This window comes from Corvus kubaryi, unplaced genomic scaffold (genome assembly GCF_017639235.1).
Source record: "Corvus kubaryi isolate FWS band 111438036 unplaced genomic scaffold, C.kubaryi_AGA036_p1.0 37383, whole genome shotgun sequence".
Lineage (NCBI taxonomy): Eukaryota > Metazoa > Chordata > Aves > Passeriformes > Corvidae > Corvus > Corvus kubaryi.
Window position 1 is genome coordinate 3228586 of NW_024581125.1, and position 15818 is coordinate 3244403.

Below are 15818 nucleotides of genomic sequence, written 5' to 3' on the forward strand. Positions count from 1 at the left end.
CTTCAGTGAGGGAAGCCCTCTCAAACCATGGCACATCCCCTAGAATGGAAATCGGGTGCCTCTGAGGTCCAGAAATGAACGTGACCCTGATGTGCTTCATCCTGATGTGGCTGAAGGCAGTGGTGAAGCTCTTGGGGCTTCCTTGGTTACATGGTCAGGGCTGGAGAACCCCAGCCTCTTTGGGCAGCTACTAAATGTCAATAGTCCGCTACCATGGTCCTTGTTGTGACCCCTGCTTTCTTTTCTGCAAGGGGAAAGGCCTTGCAGGAGTGGTCAGGGCCTGAGGCTTGCAGACACCTCCCCCGTGGGAAACAGGAGCAAATCCCATGTGCCATGTAGGATGCAGGTGCACAGGAGATGGACAGTGTGGGGCAAAAGTGTTGTTCTCTGTCAGAAATGTGAGTGGCACCGTCGGGATGTAATAACTTGCTCACAAGGAAAAGTTTCTTTCTAATGTCCATCATTTAATGGTTGGCTTATGCCCTTGAAGTGAGATGTCTTATATCTGTAATACAGCCACGGTAATTTCATTCTAAAAGTACCCTATTTGATTAAGAACCAGCTATGAAGGCAAATATCAAATCTTCAGATGGAGACTTGGCCTGGCAGGAGAGGATGAGAAGTTGCCATTAAGCGAGGCCGGGCCGGGGCGTCCCCTCCGACCAGGGACACAGTGCGGCACGGCCCATTTGTCACAGCAAGGATATAAATTTGTTTTCTAGTACTGACATGTATTTGTCCTTTCCTTTATTGCAGCAATAATTTCTTAAAAATACCTTTCAAAAAAAGATAAAAGGAAGTGTCAAGAGCATGAAAGTTTGATCTTAATTTTGTCCTAACCTTTACAAAATGGATTAAATAACTCCTGCAGGTAACACCAGCAGCCTTTCTCACCTGAGTGTTGATGGCCCATCAAGATGCTTGTAGAAGGGGAAAGCTCTTCACCTTGTGCTAGTCCTTAGAGCATGAAATATTGGGTGCATTTAAAGAACAAAAAAAGAAAAAGCACGGAAATGTTAAACCAGTTTTGTTGAACTGGAGGTCTCTCTGCCACCAAGGTAGGGTTTTTTTAACTTGTGAATTTTTATGCTGCTCTGTAAAATACTGAGCTGCTCTTGTGCTGATGGTCCAGCATCAAATTATCAGAGAAAGTGGAGGAAGGAAGGTGTTTTCCATCAGGGATAAAGAATTGCTTTTCCCAAAGGTTTATGGCAAAGCCGTGTGCCTGGCAGTGTGCTGGTGCCTGGAACAGAGCTCTAGGCAGGAGCCTGGGATTTAGAGAGCTGGTACTGATGGTTTTATGGAGCAACCTGTGCCTGTGAAACCGTGCCCCTGAAGCAGCTGGACACATTTAAAGCAAAGTGAGAACAATTACACAGTATGGAAATGGCCTGGCTAAGGTGATTTTATCCCAGCACACCTGGAGGATGTTTTTGCTCTTCCAGCTAATTGGAGATTATTAAATTCAGGGAGGTGGTAGAAGGGTACAAGAATAAGGTGGTTGTTTCTTGGAGTGAACTCTCTTGGGTAAACCAGTGCCTTTTAAAATAAGACAAAACATTTACATCCTGTGCCTGCACCCTAGTGATTCACAGGTCCCTCTTGAGGTGTGTCTTCTGTCCCATCTGATTGATCTACGGAGTGGGGAACAAAGCGGGGAGGAGGGGTGCTGTGTTGGGAAGTGAACCATCATATTTATGTTTTCTGAAGCTGCATGGGAGTGAAGTCAGACTGATAGCTGCTGAATTGCTCCAAAAGGACTGGCCTCTCCCTGCATTCCTTGGCTGGTGTGTCCTTGGCTGTATGGTCTGCTCTCAGCCTTGGGTTTGTGGTCTTGGTGCCATTTCCATCCTGGAAGAAGCCACACAATGCTTCTGGCCCTGTTAAATGGCTACAGCACATTTTGCTGTAATAAACTGGGGTGATGAACTAATGGTGGAGGAGCTGATTTAGCTGCCTTTGCAGGAAAAGAAAGAATTGGTTTTGTTGGTTCTTTTATTTTCTTTCTTTTTAAGGGAAGGAAATGAAATACAAATGCAATAGAAATTTGAAATACAAATGCAGTGTACAAAGGGAGAATGTGTATTTGTTCAGCAGCTTTTTTAGTTCTTCTCTGCCATATTTACCCCCCACAAGCAGCCTGTCCCAGCCTGTGAGAGTGCTACTTTAGTAGCAGGAGACAAGAGGCTTGAGATAGAAGTGCATCATGTTGTTTTTAATAGATAAAAGTAGGATGTCCTGTTGGAAACACCTGGGAAAGAGCATTTTGTGCATTTGTAAAAGTTCTTGGGCAAAATAGCGTGTACCTGGGAAGAGAGCAGAGGCAGCAGTGCTGGGAGTGGCCTTGGGGGACCACTGGGGGTGCAGCAGCTCCAGCTCCGGCTCTGGTTTCTCAGCCTTCCTTCAAGATGCTCCCAGGGATTTCTCAGACTCCTTCACATTAGAATCTCTCTGTACAGTTTAACTGTTCTAAGCATTTTCTGTATAAAAAGTCAAGCCCTGTGTGTGATCCTCTAAATCATTAAAAATGGGTCACTGGGCAGTTTAGCAGGAGCATGAACTGGATTCTCCCCCTTTTCTGTATGTCATCATTCATCTTCACCTGCTTGCCTGCAGAAAAAAAGGCTCCAAATAGCCCTCTGAGCTGTTATGGCTGAAACCTGCTGTGTATGGGCACTCAGACGTGCCACCATGCTGCAGGAGAGGCAAAGGCACACATATGCTCATAGAGCTTCTGTTCAGGATTCAGCAGCATAAAAACCACAAGGAATGATATTTTGAAGCCCTCTTATCACTGTGGTGTTCACCCAGTAAAGAGCTGTTTTATTGTTGGCACACAGAAACTGGCAGGCTGTAGGCTGTGATTAAGAATACATTTAATTAATAAATAAATTATTCAAACAAAGGTGCAAAGTGAAGGGAGTGGGCAGAGAGGTAGAGATTTAGGGATAGATTTCTTCAGCCTGGTGACTTCCTGGTGAGTTTTGTGCTGTGGGTGTTGTGTTGTACTGAAATGGGTAAAAGTACAACTCAGTCGTGCATTCAAAGTGCCATTCAGACATTTTTCCTGATCTTGCAGTGGAAGGTTGGTTGGCAGCAGCCATGTGCAGAGGTGTGGGCATGTAGCCATGCAGATCTCACCAAGGAAATGGCTTTTCAGTGGAGCACCTGCAGTGGGCACAGTGGTTGGGGCTCCTTCCCTGTCTCCCTATCTCAACCTGGGAAAGCCCTGTTGTTTTCCAGGGGTGAAGAGCTGTGAGAGGGGAGCAGGAGGAGGTTGGAATCTGCTGTGATGCTTTTACCAGAAGTGGGGAATTGGTCCCAAACGTGGGAAGGCACCAGTCCAGCCACCTCTTCAAGGGAAGCTGGTTTGTCTGTGTGCAGTGAGTGGGGGGAGCCAAATTAATTGCTAACAGGAGTAGGCACAACCCATTGCTGGAATCAATCACTTATTTATGGGGGTGACAGCTTTAAGCCCAAGTTCCCAACTTCATTTAAACAGCACTCAAATCTTTGACACATTTTAAAATACAGTGAACACGTTCATAGAAGAAAATTACACAAGGAGTCATTAAATGCAGAGAAACAACCTGTGGCTCAGGAGGTTCTGCTCCATGAGCTGCTAGGGACTGGGGGAGGATTCTAAGAAGTATGGAGAGATGAATGATGGTACCTGCTCCAAACACATCCCTGGTGGACCTTCATCACAACAGGATGAAGCACAGGTTTGCCATGTGCCCTCTTGCTGCCTTTTGGGCTGGATTTGGAGCTCTGTGTTCCCCAGACTCACCTCCACACTCCTACATTCCCCCCCCAAAACCTTTCTTTCAGCAGATTCCTTGCCTGTTATCAGGGGAGTGTTTAGAGCAGCTAAAGATCTCAAGTGCATTGTCTGGGAGACTTTTGATGATAATTAAAGCAGTGCTTTTCAGCCCTCTGCTGCTCTTCCTTAGATTGCTGGAAAATGGGGAACAGGGCTTGTACCAGCCAAGAAGGAACCCTGGAAATCCATGTTCATTGATCTGGTGTCATTTCTTTGGCTTGTTCGTGAGTCCTTGTTGGTGGGTGCAGGTACCTGCCTTGTGAAAACCTCCAGGGAGGAGAGAGATTGCCCAATATTTTATTTTTATTTATTTATTTTTACCTTCTGTGCTGAAAAAAAAAAAGCATCGTTATGTGATGTAATTTAATCATCATAAACATCTTGTGTGTTGATTTAGTAAATGATGGGGAAGGGCAGTGGGATGTTATCTTTTGGGATTAAAAAGAAAAAAAAAAAAGGAGCCAACTGATTTGTCCCATGCTACAGTTATGGATGAAGCAGCACAAAACAACATCCAGCTCAAAAGACAGACACAGAGGTCGTGGCTGGTAATCACAGTGACACCAGGATGAATTTTTCTAGACCAGCTGTGAAATTGTGCAGTAAATTACATTGCATGAGATGTATTATTCCCTGGTTTAGTAAATAAGCCTCCTGATGGAGGCCCAGCAAGGCAGCTGCAGGGAGCTGTGCTGAACTTGGGGAGCTGAGTGCTCCAGGAGGTGCTGCTGAGGGCTCCTGTGCTCACACAGCTGCATTTGTCCTCTTTGATGCCTTTTCCTTTGATCATATCTTCAGTTGGGCGCTTTCCTCCTCTCTTTCCAGCTTATTCAAAGTTGTGTTGTAAGGCCCTGCATTGCCCGTTTCTGCAGGTGAGCAAGGGCTGCCTGAGCACCACGTGCTGCCCTGTCTGCAGCTGTCTCATGGTCAGTGCATGGAGGATGCTTCACTCTCTGATTCCTTCATCTGCCCATGGCACAGCTGATCCGTGCCCAGAACCACTTTCTGATCCCTTCATGTGCCCATGGCACAGCTGATCCCTGCCAGAACCACTCTCTGATCCCTTCATGTGCCCATGGCACAGCTGATCCGTGCCCAGAACCACTCTCTGATCCCTTCATGTGCCCATGGCACGGCTGATCCGTGCCCAGAACCACTCTCTGATCCCTTCATGTGCCCATGGCACGGCTGATCCCTGCTTAGAACCATGGGTTACTGGTAGTGCTTGGTGCAGCAGTGTGCTTTTGCCCTGGCTGCTCTGGGCAGACAGAGCTGCTGTTGCTGGCCATGTCTGAGGCTGGATCCTAGGATTATCTTCCTTTTTTAACCTGGGAAGCACAGAGTAACTCTCGAAGAAATTGAACTGAGGCCATCAGGGTCTGACCTCTGGGTAAAAGTAAGACAGTTTATTGTGAAAGCAATAATGCAATGAGAACATCCAAAGGCTCAGCTCATGTGTGAAGCTATGGAGTGCATCAGGTGAAAGCTGTTTCCATAGCTGCCAATGCCTGTATCCATTACCCAAATAAGCACTCAGCAGAAGAGGGGCTCTTCCTCCCTCACTGTGCTCAGTGGCACCTTCTTTCTACCTGGGGGGAGTGAGTGAGCAATCACCTGTCTGAACCAGGTATGTGCTGCTGTGGGGGCAATCCCTCAGCATATCACCTCCCTGGCAGTAGGTGCTTCCTCCAGGAGCTGAGGAATGATATTACAGCATCTTCAAGAGGTTTAATGACAGCATTAAAAATGTGATGAGTATTCAGTTGACTTAAAATTTCAGTATTCAGTGGTAGTTTTTGATTACATGTAGTCTCTTCCCCGCAGTAGCTGTTAGCATCATTGGCCATGGCATCTTCGTGGTATGCACTGAAATCTTAGGCTGTAGTTTCTTCTCCAAATCCTATTTTCAGTGAGATGTCCCCATAAGCAATGAAAATAAATGTACTGATATGTTTATTTGGAGGCTTCTTTAGTAAGGAGGTGTTTAATAAGCACCTACCAATGGAAGCAAATTGAGTTCCTTGAGTTGCAGCTGGAGCTGGAACTTTTTCTCCCTTGATTATGAAGGAATATAGTCTGCATGGAAGAATTCAGAGCTTACAAAGACATCTGGTCGCTGAATAATATAATTAAAGTAAATACAGCATAACGGGGAGCTATTCCCACGTTCCTAATGAGCAGAAAGTAGGGTTTGGGTGAGGGAAATGCATCAGCTGCTAGAAGGAAGGAAGAAGGGAAGAAAAAGAAAAGCTATGGGGGGAAGCCAAAGAGAAGTGGCAAAGTGAAGGGAGGAGAGGAGAGTGCAAAAGCGAGGAGATGAGGTGCCCTGTGCTGGAGCCTGAAGTGACACAATACCCAGGGGTCTGTTTGCTGCCAGAAGAAGATGATGGTGGTGGTGGAGGTAGCTGGTGATGAACAGCTGATGGACCAAGTGGTCCCTCAGAACTGGTAGGACACTGTCTCGTGGAGCATCTAGCTGTGTTGCTCAAAGTTTAGAGGCTCTTTTTCTCCCTAAGTGCCTGTATAAAGGGCATTTTTCTTCCTAAGTGACTGGCTTCTTCTTTTCACTATTGTACTATTTTAGAGAGCGGAAAGGCAACTGTTAAATCTGTGCACAGTTCCTGTATTTAGTTACGGGAGACAACTGCTCGTAAGAGCAGCAGAGTGGAAGCCTGTTAGCTGGGCTGGGCTGACCTGCTCTTTGCAAGCCACAGTGTTGGAGCAACCACTTGGGGAGCTCCAGAAGGGCTTTTCTACTCCTTTCAGTGGAGGACCAGCATGGACATAATGGCACCTTGAGCTCTCATCTCCTGATGGTATCTTTCCCCGTGGGCAAAGCCCAGGCACTGCTCTTGTCTAATGCCAGGGGAGGAAGGTGCCCCCGTTGCTCCATAACAAAGCCAGTGTGGTGTTTGGGAGGGGGTTCCTGTGGGGTCTCATCCCCAGGGCTTGGCTGTCTGAATATCCTGGCTGTGCTGTGTGATGGGTGTTGCTTTTGCTACGTGAGCTTTGCATTCTCTCACTTGGCAGCTGCAGAGCCTACAGTGGGGTCCTTTTCCTTCTTGTAATTCATCTGAATGATGGTTTTCAAGAAGTACTCAGAAGTGGTTCCTTTTGGCTTTATGTTTGCACACAGTTCAGCCATAAGGGGGAATCTCTACGATTTGGAGGAATCTTCAGGCCAAGGGTATTCTTCCTGCTCCAATGTAGACCTGGGCTGTTTTGGCAGAAAAGCATGTTTGGGAGACCCTGGCAAGGGAGACTGTTCTGAGGGTAATTTTTCAGGCGCGATGTGAAGAATCTCTGCTCAGATAATAAACCCCACATGTGTTTGCCTACAAGCCTGGCACTGCCAGTTTGATCCTCGTTGTCTCCAGTGTTGTGCCCAGCAGGAATTAAAGCCAGCAGTAATTTACCTCACTGCAGCAGTGGCATGTCCCCTGTGATCCCAAAGAGGCAGCTCTTGCTGCTGAGGGACGGTGCCTTGGGTTGCTGTGGAGAGTGAAGCATGGAGAGGCCACCACTTGGGGCTTCTGTGGGAGATGCAGCATGGCAGGGATTGTTCATCTGTTTTCTTTACCTTCCACAGACAAATCACAGCAGAGAAAAGCGTGAATGTGGGTTGGTCTTATTCCCTTACTGCACTGCACCTCCTACAAAGCATTCTGTGTTTATGTTATTCCTCACCTCTTCGTTGGGAAACTACCGTGGGGTTAAGTGTTCTGCCAGCTGGGAGGAAAAGTTGGGTGAGGTGATAGTGCCAGAACAAGGAGTCTGGTTTTATGGAAAACAGGCAATAACTGTCTTTATTTTTTATACATCACTGCATGAACCTTTCATCTACTCTGCTCCAAGGAAGATTTTCCCATCTAATACTCTGTTACCAAATACATTTTCAATGCAAGCTGAAATTATATATTTTCTTACTTACTATACGTTACTGGAATTTTTGTATGTCTGGTTGCATGGAGTGCTCTGCTGTTTCATGGGCAGAGCGTTGACATATGTGTTCTCTTGCAACAGCAGTGTGCAGGTGTCACATACAGAAATCTTTCAAGTGAAGCTCCCCTGTGAACTTCCAGTATGAAAGGCAAAATGGCATCCAACTATCATTCAAAACATCTTAATAGGGGATGTTTAAGTTTTGTCTGCTTCTTGAACTGGTATGAGATGGAAAGTTTCACAAGACCATCCTCTTGTCTCCTATGCCTATGTGATTTTTGAGCTGGTCAGACCGATGTAGGAGCAAGCAGAGGTGTCTGTATTTACCTTGCTCACAAAATAGCCCCACTGCCAGATAGCATCCTGGCATTCCTGGCTGCTGCATTCCTCACAGAGGAGTAAGCCTGAGAAATCAAGAAATGGAAGCTTTTCTTACATGTCTTTGATTGCACAGACCACAAATTGAGTAAATTCCCGATTAGTATATTCCTGCATTGAAACCTTTGTGTGAGGAACTGATTTATTTGCTGCTTAAACATGCAGAGCAGTAGCATATGTGAAAACACATGCAGGAAGTGTAAGGTGCAGGTTTTGTGTTGTTTATATATTTTTTAATGGGGTTATTTGCCCTCATAATGGAGAACATTTGTTTATGTGGTGTTCTGATAGCTCTGTGAGCTTCATGGGGAAAACAATTTGCCTTTGGGGACAAATGTCTAAAGATAAATTGATTTTTCAGGGTGTTCATACCTGAGTCACAGAAGGGTGGAAATTCAGCACACTGCCCCCCAAAATCCCCCTGTGAGAAGTCAGCTGTCTGCTGCAAAGGTGGGGAAGAAGCAGTATTTTGCAAATCTCCAGCAAGGAGGTCTCCAAGCCTCTGGTGCTCAGTTTATTAAATGACAGCCTTGCAAACCATCTAGACTTTCTGTAGGTATTGGCTTTGTAGCATAGGTGCCCTTTTTTTGTTTTTTTACTTTTTCTTTGTGTGTGTGTGTGTGTGTGTGTGCATTTTACAGAAAAATGGTGGGGATGGTTCCGACTAGGGCAGGCAAAGTGGAGGATAAGCCAGCAGCAATGGCTCTGCATGTCCAGGCTGTGTTAGCAACACTTTCTCTCACCTCTGCAGGATTTTCCAATGCTCTTCAAAAGGCTAAGTTTGGGAAAAAGTGACACAACAGCAATTTAAGGACTGCCAGAGGTTTTCAGTGGCATAGAGCATTGCTGTGACGTGACGTATAGAGACAAACACTGGTCCTGGAGCCAGTCTAAATTTATCACTGTGTCACAACAGATAGTTAAATTTAAATGTGTGTCCAGCACTTGCCATTTCAGTAGGTTGCAATCAGCTTGAATTGATATTACCCGAATAAATCAAAGAGCTGAATAGCACATCCATTTCTGATACGGCAGTGCAGTGCACATTATCTGAGGGTAAAAGGAGTTGGTGCAGCTCTGACAGTGTTATTGTAACTCAGCTCAACACTACAGAATAAAAGAACCAATTTTGGTATATTCTGGACTCCTCCAAATGGAAAGTGCTTGCCACTGCAGTGTCCAAGCTGGCAAATTACTGTGGTTGCTTGTACAGGGATCGATGTACAGTCTGCAGAATGGCTACATGCCATCATCGGCTCAGGCTGGCCCTGTTCACATGGCTGTGAGTAGGGCATTCTGCATTGGAGTTAAAAGTTACAGCCAGTTTTATGTGGCTGCATTTGGTCTTGGGACAAGTCAGCCCTGGGCAGCATGCTGCAGTTAGGCTTCCTTGTGATTCATCTGTACTTTTTCCTAGGGAGAAGTTTCTTCTTGTCACTATTCCAGGTCACATCACATCTGGAGTGTGTTTTTGAAGAGAATTTCCTGTCCCCACTTACTGAGTTTGGGTTTCTGCTGTGGAGCTGCCTCAAGGTACCTGTACTCAGTTTCTTTGAGCTGAAACTCCACTGGATGATGTGCTCCAAATCCCTGTTAAAGCTCTCCAGTTGCTGAGAAGCCTTTAATCTACAGGATTGGGTTGGATCTGGTCTGCTCGGAAATTCCCAAATGCATGTGCTGTGGGTGTTGGGGCCTGGGTGCTGCTCTGTTTAATTTTTCAGGTCCCTTGGCAGTGCTGAGCTCCCTTAGCTGACATGGGTGCAGGGAAAGGTGCCTGGAGCTGGGCGCCGTACACGTGGGAGGAAAGGAGTGACTCCAGTTGTCTCTGCTTTTCCTGTGCTGGGGTATTTCCATCCAGTGGGATGTAAAATGTCGGAAGAGGGAGGAGATCTCCTTGCATGTTGTTCACTGGACAGCCTTTTACTGCCTGACTTCCTCTCTGCTCATTGGTGCTCTCTGAGATCCTGGGAAAACCTCTGTACTAAATCTGCCTTATCTGATTTTATTTGGAGGAAACAAACTGCTTCCCATCTTACAGCTCCATCAGCTTTGTAAAGTCTTTCTTTTTGCTCAAGTTCAGTTCTTCTTACAGACATGTTGAGAGATAATCACATCCCTGCTTTTCTCTTCTTTTCAACCCACCATGAACCTTCTGCTGCTGTTCTGCCTCATTTTTTTCTTCCTCTGATTCTCCTCATTAAATAAATTTCAGCCAGAACGTTCTGTCAGATGAACAGTAAATTAATATATTGTAGCCCAAACTTCAAAAAGGAAAAAAGAATTTAATTGCAATGACTCGTGTTCGTATCTCACCATGGTCAGTGATAAAATGGCTATTGACTTAATTGGGGACAAGGCACTGTTCCCCCTAATTTTGTGTTGCTTCTTTATTATCATTAATAACTTCTTTCCCCAATTTGTGTGGTGAGCAGTCGTGCCAGTTGGCCAAAACCTTCCCTCTTTGTTGGTATAATGGTTAGGGAGGTTTTGTGGCTGTAGGCCAGCAACCTCCCCGATTGAGCTGGTACAGGGAAGTACTACTTCCAGAAACTGCAGTATAAGATAGGAAATAACCTACCAAATGGCTGTAAAATGCATTCATTTAGCTCTGACATTTTTTTGTTAAGTTTGGAAGAGAAAGCATATGGAGATTGTCTTTCTGGTTTATATATTGAAATACAGGAGCTCAGGGGCAGAATTGTAAATGGTGCAGTTATGAGTTTATTTTGCAACTCATTGGTATGTTTCCTTACCTTGTTATATGGCTGCTTCTAGGAATCAAATATTTAAGTTTGCGTTGCACTGCTTTTGATGTCTGGAAACCTTTGGTTTTTTTAGATGATGCTTTACATCAGGTTTACAGCTCTCCTGGTAGTTTAAAGGAAAGGGAGAACGTGATCTCATGACTCTCAACAAGACCTTAAAACTATGATGCTCTCTTTTCCTGGAGGACAAGATATATTCTGGTCATCTACAAGCTTATGTTTTTCAGTGACAGCAGCTTTTGGTGTTGTCTGGAAAGCAAGGCTACTTGCTTTGATGGAGAGAGGGTTTCTGTCCTCCTTGACTTCAGGAGAAAGAAAGAAAAGAGCGCTTCTTTCTCCTTCAGCATATACATGGTGTCATTATACAATAAACATGTTATTCCCTTTTTCTCCCGAAACACCTTTTCCTTTCAGTCACTTCATGCTGTGGGAGCATTTCTGGCACTACACACTGTTGTCTGCATCTTTGTTCTGCAGACAACAGTGAACCACAGGCAACACTGGGGCTCCATTTGAAGCTCTTCGCTGGGAAAAGAAAAAGCTGAGTGTTACACTTGTATTTTAATGTGTGAGGCACGATCTAAAGCACATCACAGACTGGATTTTTGTTTGTTGTTTTCCAGTCGTACGTCCTAGCTTTGTCATGTTCCCGTGATCTGATGGAGTAGAAATGAGTAATTTCTGTATCTGGAGGGCTTTTGCTCTAGCACCTCATTACCTGCCAGGAATGTCTTAACGCCTCTTGTGCCATTTCTGGTTTTCCAAGTGTGATGACCAGCTTTCTGCATTTCAGGGCATCAGAGGTCAACCTGTGCTAAGCCATGTGACATGCCACTGCCAGGGGATACAGAGTCCCCCCTGTTCTGGCTGAACCTGGCTCCAGCAGAAGACAGGTGCTTGCCTGCACCTCCTGGGTTTCCTCTGCACCTGAGGCATCAGGAGCTGATTGATGTCTTCGTGGCCTATTTGCCACCCTGAGATTAAGCCAAAGGAGGGAGAGGAAATTAATAAATGTTAATATATGCTGGTTTAATTGAGAAGCGCTGTTTTCATCAACTGCTGTTTGAAGAACAGGCTTAAGTATGTTTGTAAGCCCAAACAAATGTTGGCTTTTTAAAGCTGTTGCACAAATACAGGGATCTTGCTGCCACTAAAGAGGTTTAGAGCTATGAGCCCAAACTCTATGGATGAATAATGTGGCTGGGATTCAGTAAAGCCTATTAAAGATAATATTTTTCTATTCAGTAGCTTAAGCCAAGCTTAAGCCAAGTCAGCCTTCAAATCCTGACTTACTCACTGTATTTTGTGTGTCATTCCAGCGCCACAGCATTCAGCATTCTGTGTTATTTGGAACAAGCAGAAGTGATCTCCATCTCATTCTTGTTTTCAAGAGCATGATTGTGTTTTTCCTCCAGACCTTTCAAAGGCTTTACCTCTGGTTGAGGAGAAGAAAGAGATTGTTCTGCTGCTGACAGAGTTCAGCTGTTTCTACTGTTCTTCTCACCATCTCCAAGGCAGAGGAGTTTTGGGGCAATGATTGTGACATGGGGGAGTATGATCCCTAAAAGCAAAAGTGAGACTTGTGTTCAAAAATATTTGAGAAAAGTCTTCTTGCTTTCTTAGGGAAACCAGCTGAGACATCCTTGCATCCTGAGGCTCAAGTGACATTTGCCTTAGAAACATTTTAAAAATTGTTTTTAGGTGAAATGAAGGTCATTTCTGTAAATTAATTACACTTGAGACTTGGAGAGCAGTGCAATTTAAAAGTTATAAACCAGAGCAGCCTTTCCAGATTAGTGGAAAAGTCTGAAGGCTGCAGACCTGTTTCTAAATGTAGTCATGGTTACTTGGCTTCTGTCTTACAGAAAAGTTTGTGCCTAATCCATGAGGCAGGTAGGAAAGATAAGACCTATTGACTACAATGAGTAGCTGGAAGACCTTGAACAAATATGCTTGGATAGGATGCATATTAATAAATAAACATGACTTCAGTAGGTGAGTTCACGCACAGCAATGTGCATCACTGCCTTTCTCTGCATGCAGACCCAAAATAGGGTTGTTTTGTCAGAGGTGTGGTGCTCCAGGTATAAGAATTAGGATGTCCTTGAGTTGAAAGTGAATTCCCTGCTTGCAATCAGGTTCTGGTTGATTAATTCTTGTGGTTTCCTATGGAAATGGCCCTTTCATTATTTCATCGATACCAAAATTAAAGCACAGCCCCTACTCAATAGCAAGAACAATGAACTCATTGTGACACAGCATACAGCATTGACCTTTCTGAAGCAGAACAGCACATCCAGATCTGTAATATTAGGCACAGCTTGCTGATTGTGCTGTCCGAGATCTCTGCAAACTGGGTTTCTCTGAGATAACCCTGGAAAAACAGCCCATCCTGTGGCTCTGCTCTCCCCAGGAGAGGAGACAGGCACCCCTTGTCGAAGCCGAGAATGCTTGAGGCAATGCATACATTTGTGTAGTGCCTTGCACCCTCCTCCCTGCCTGAGCCAGGGTTTATTTTACCCTGCTCAGGGTTCAGTGGCGAGTGAAAACCTTTGAGGGCTGAAGCGGATCATTGAGGCCAGGCTGGGCCTGCGCTGACACGGGCTCTGTGTGCGCACAGACCGCTATTGATTTGGGTGGCACAGATGCCGATTCATGGGGAAGGGGCTGGCCAACAGCACCCCTGGCTGGGGATTGTGCAGGGAACAACTTCCCCTATGGAAAAATGGGCCACTAGAAAGGCATTTGTGTATCAAACCCCAGCTGAGGGGCAGGGGAACGGAAACCCAAGTATGGGGACTTTCTTGTTTTAAAAGTGTGCAAGAAGGGACTTTTTGTGACTCTGGGCAGATAAATTTCACTTTTTGTTTTTATTTTCCCCCCACTCCTCTTACTAGTTCATTTATCAACATTAAATCAAAATGCAGGAAGCTGCTGGCTGTGCTCATGCTGTGTCAGGTATTTCAGACAGCCTCAGTTGTGACCAAGAGCTGTTGCAAAAATCTAAACTGGGCAAAGCACCACTGGAATTCAGAGATTAATGGCATTTCCTGAGAAATTTTTGAGTAAATAACCCCATGTGTTTGTTTATTTTTTATCACAAATAGCATCAGGAAACCTGAGAAGATACATCAACCTCATTTCCTAGGTGCTTTGACATCCAGGCTGCAGAAAAACTAGGAGGTGGAAAAGCAATCAGATGTGTATGTTGCTTTTCAGAAAACATCAGTTTTCTTTCTTTAGATACATATTTATGTTAAGTAAATATTCCTTGCACGTAAGGCTCATGGGGCCAAAACAAAATATTTCCAAACAAACACAAAAGAACTATTTTCATAGATTCATCACAGGATCAGAGAATGGTCTGGGTTGGAAGAGACCTTAAAGATCATCCAGTCCCACCCCCTGCCATGGGCAGGGACACCTTCCACGATCCCAGGTTGCTCCAAGCCCTGTCCAGCCTGGCCTTGAACACTGCCATGGATGGGGCAGCCCCAGCTTCTCTGGGCAACCTGTGCCAGGGCCTGTGCCAGCACTCTCACAGGGAAGGATTTCTTTCCAATAGCTGATCTAAACCTGCTCTCTGTCAGTTTGAAGCCATTCCCCTCTGTCCTGTTACTCCATGCTCTTGAAAAAGTCCCCCCTTGGCTTTATTGTAGCACCCTGTAGGTACTGGAAGGTGCTGTAAGGATATTTGAGATAGTTTGCTCGTGTTTGTAGATAACCAAAAGCCACAATGCTCAGGTATTAGTTTTGGTGTAAGAAGAGGTAAATTAGAGGCTGGGAATGGCTTCTGTAAAGGCACAGGGAGAATCTCATTTCACTGCCTAAGGGTGATGGGGAATGGAGAGAAGTTGCTGCCTTAGGAAGATGCTGACCATGCCTCCAGCAGCAGAAAGGATGCACAGGACCAGCTGGAGAAGGTTGGATTTGCATTGCTGACTGCCCACAACATTCCAAGTCCAGAGAACAGGAAAGTAAGCACTGGCATAAATGAAGCAAACAGGACAGTGTGGACCCTTGAATGGAAAGGTAGTTAAAATTTGGAGGCTGGGAAGGATCATTTCCATCTGGGGCTGCCCAGAGAGCCTGTGGTGTCTGCTGGGCAAGGGTGGTGGTCAGATGGGGGTGAGGGAGGAAAGGCAGCGCTCTTGGGAGGAGTTTCAGGAAAGCAGAGCAGTGTGCAGTATTTGAGGGCTTGGGAAAGAGAGAAGTGAACATTAGGACTATAAAACTCGATGCCTTCTATGAGCCGCCTGCCACAAGTGCTCTGCGGAGAGCTGTGATGGTTATTTTCCCCATCTGCTTTTTAATTTATTGTACCAGAAGCAGGAAGGCAATGCCCAAAGTCTAATGCAAAATAAAACAGAGCAGTTTTTGATTGTGTTGCACAGTCAAGTGGAAAAATGAGGTAACTGGGACTCCAGTTTAAGGCCCTTCTGAGCCAAACCCAAGAGGAGCCTGGCTCCAGGTTGTGTGGTGGAGCCATTGGGGCTGCCTTCAGGAGGGGAGCCAAGTGAGGTCGCTCAGCAGCCTCCGACAAGGAGTGCTGATCAGGAAAAGTGAACTTTTTGTAGGCTTAAGAGTGGCTGTGCTGTTTTGAATGTACCTTAAGTGTCTGAAATTCAGCTGCTTGTGATGGGCAGAGTCCTACAGCCTGGGATCATACGAGATTCGTGGTGCTGCTGTCAGAGGTGTTACCTAGGCAAAGAAAAATTGGCAGATGGAATACTGGATTCTTTTGGAAAGGTTGGTAGAAAAAAATATTCCTGTGTTTTTTTCCTTCCTCCAGGACTGAATTAGTCAGGATGCCTGGGAAACAAAACTGAGTCATGGTGTTTACTCTCCGTGAAAAGTAATGCTCTCTTTTCCCCTCCCTGAGGTTATGTTTTTGCAAAGGCCAGTGCGTG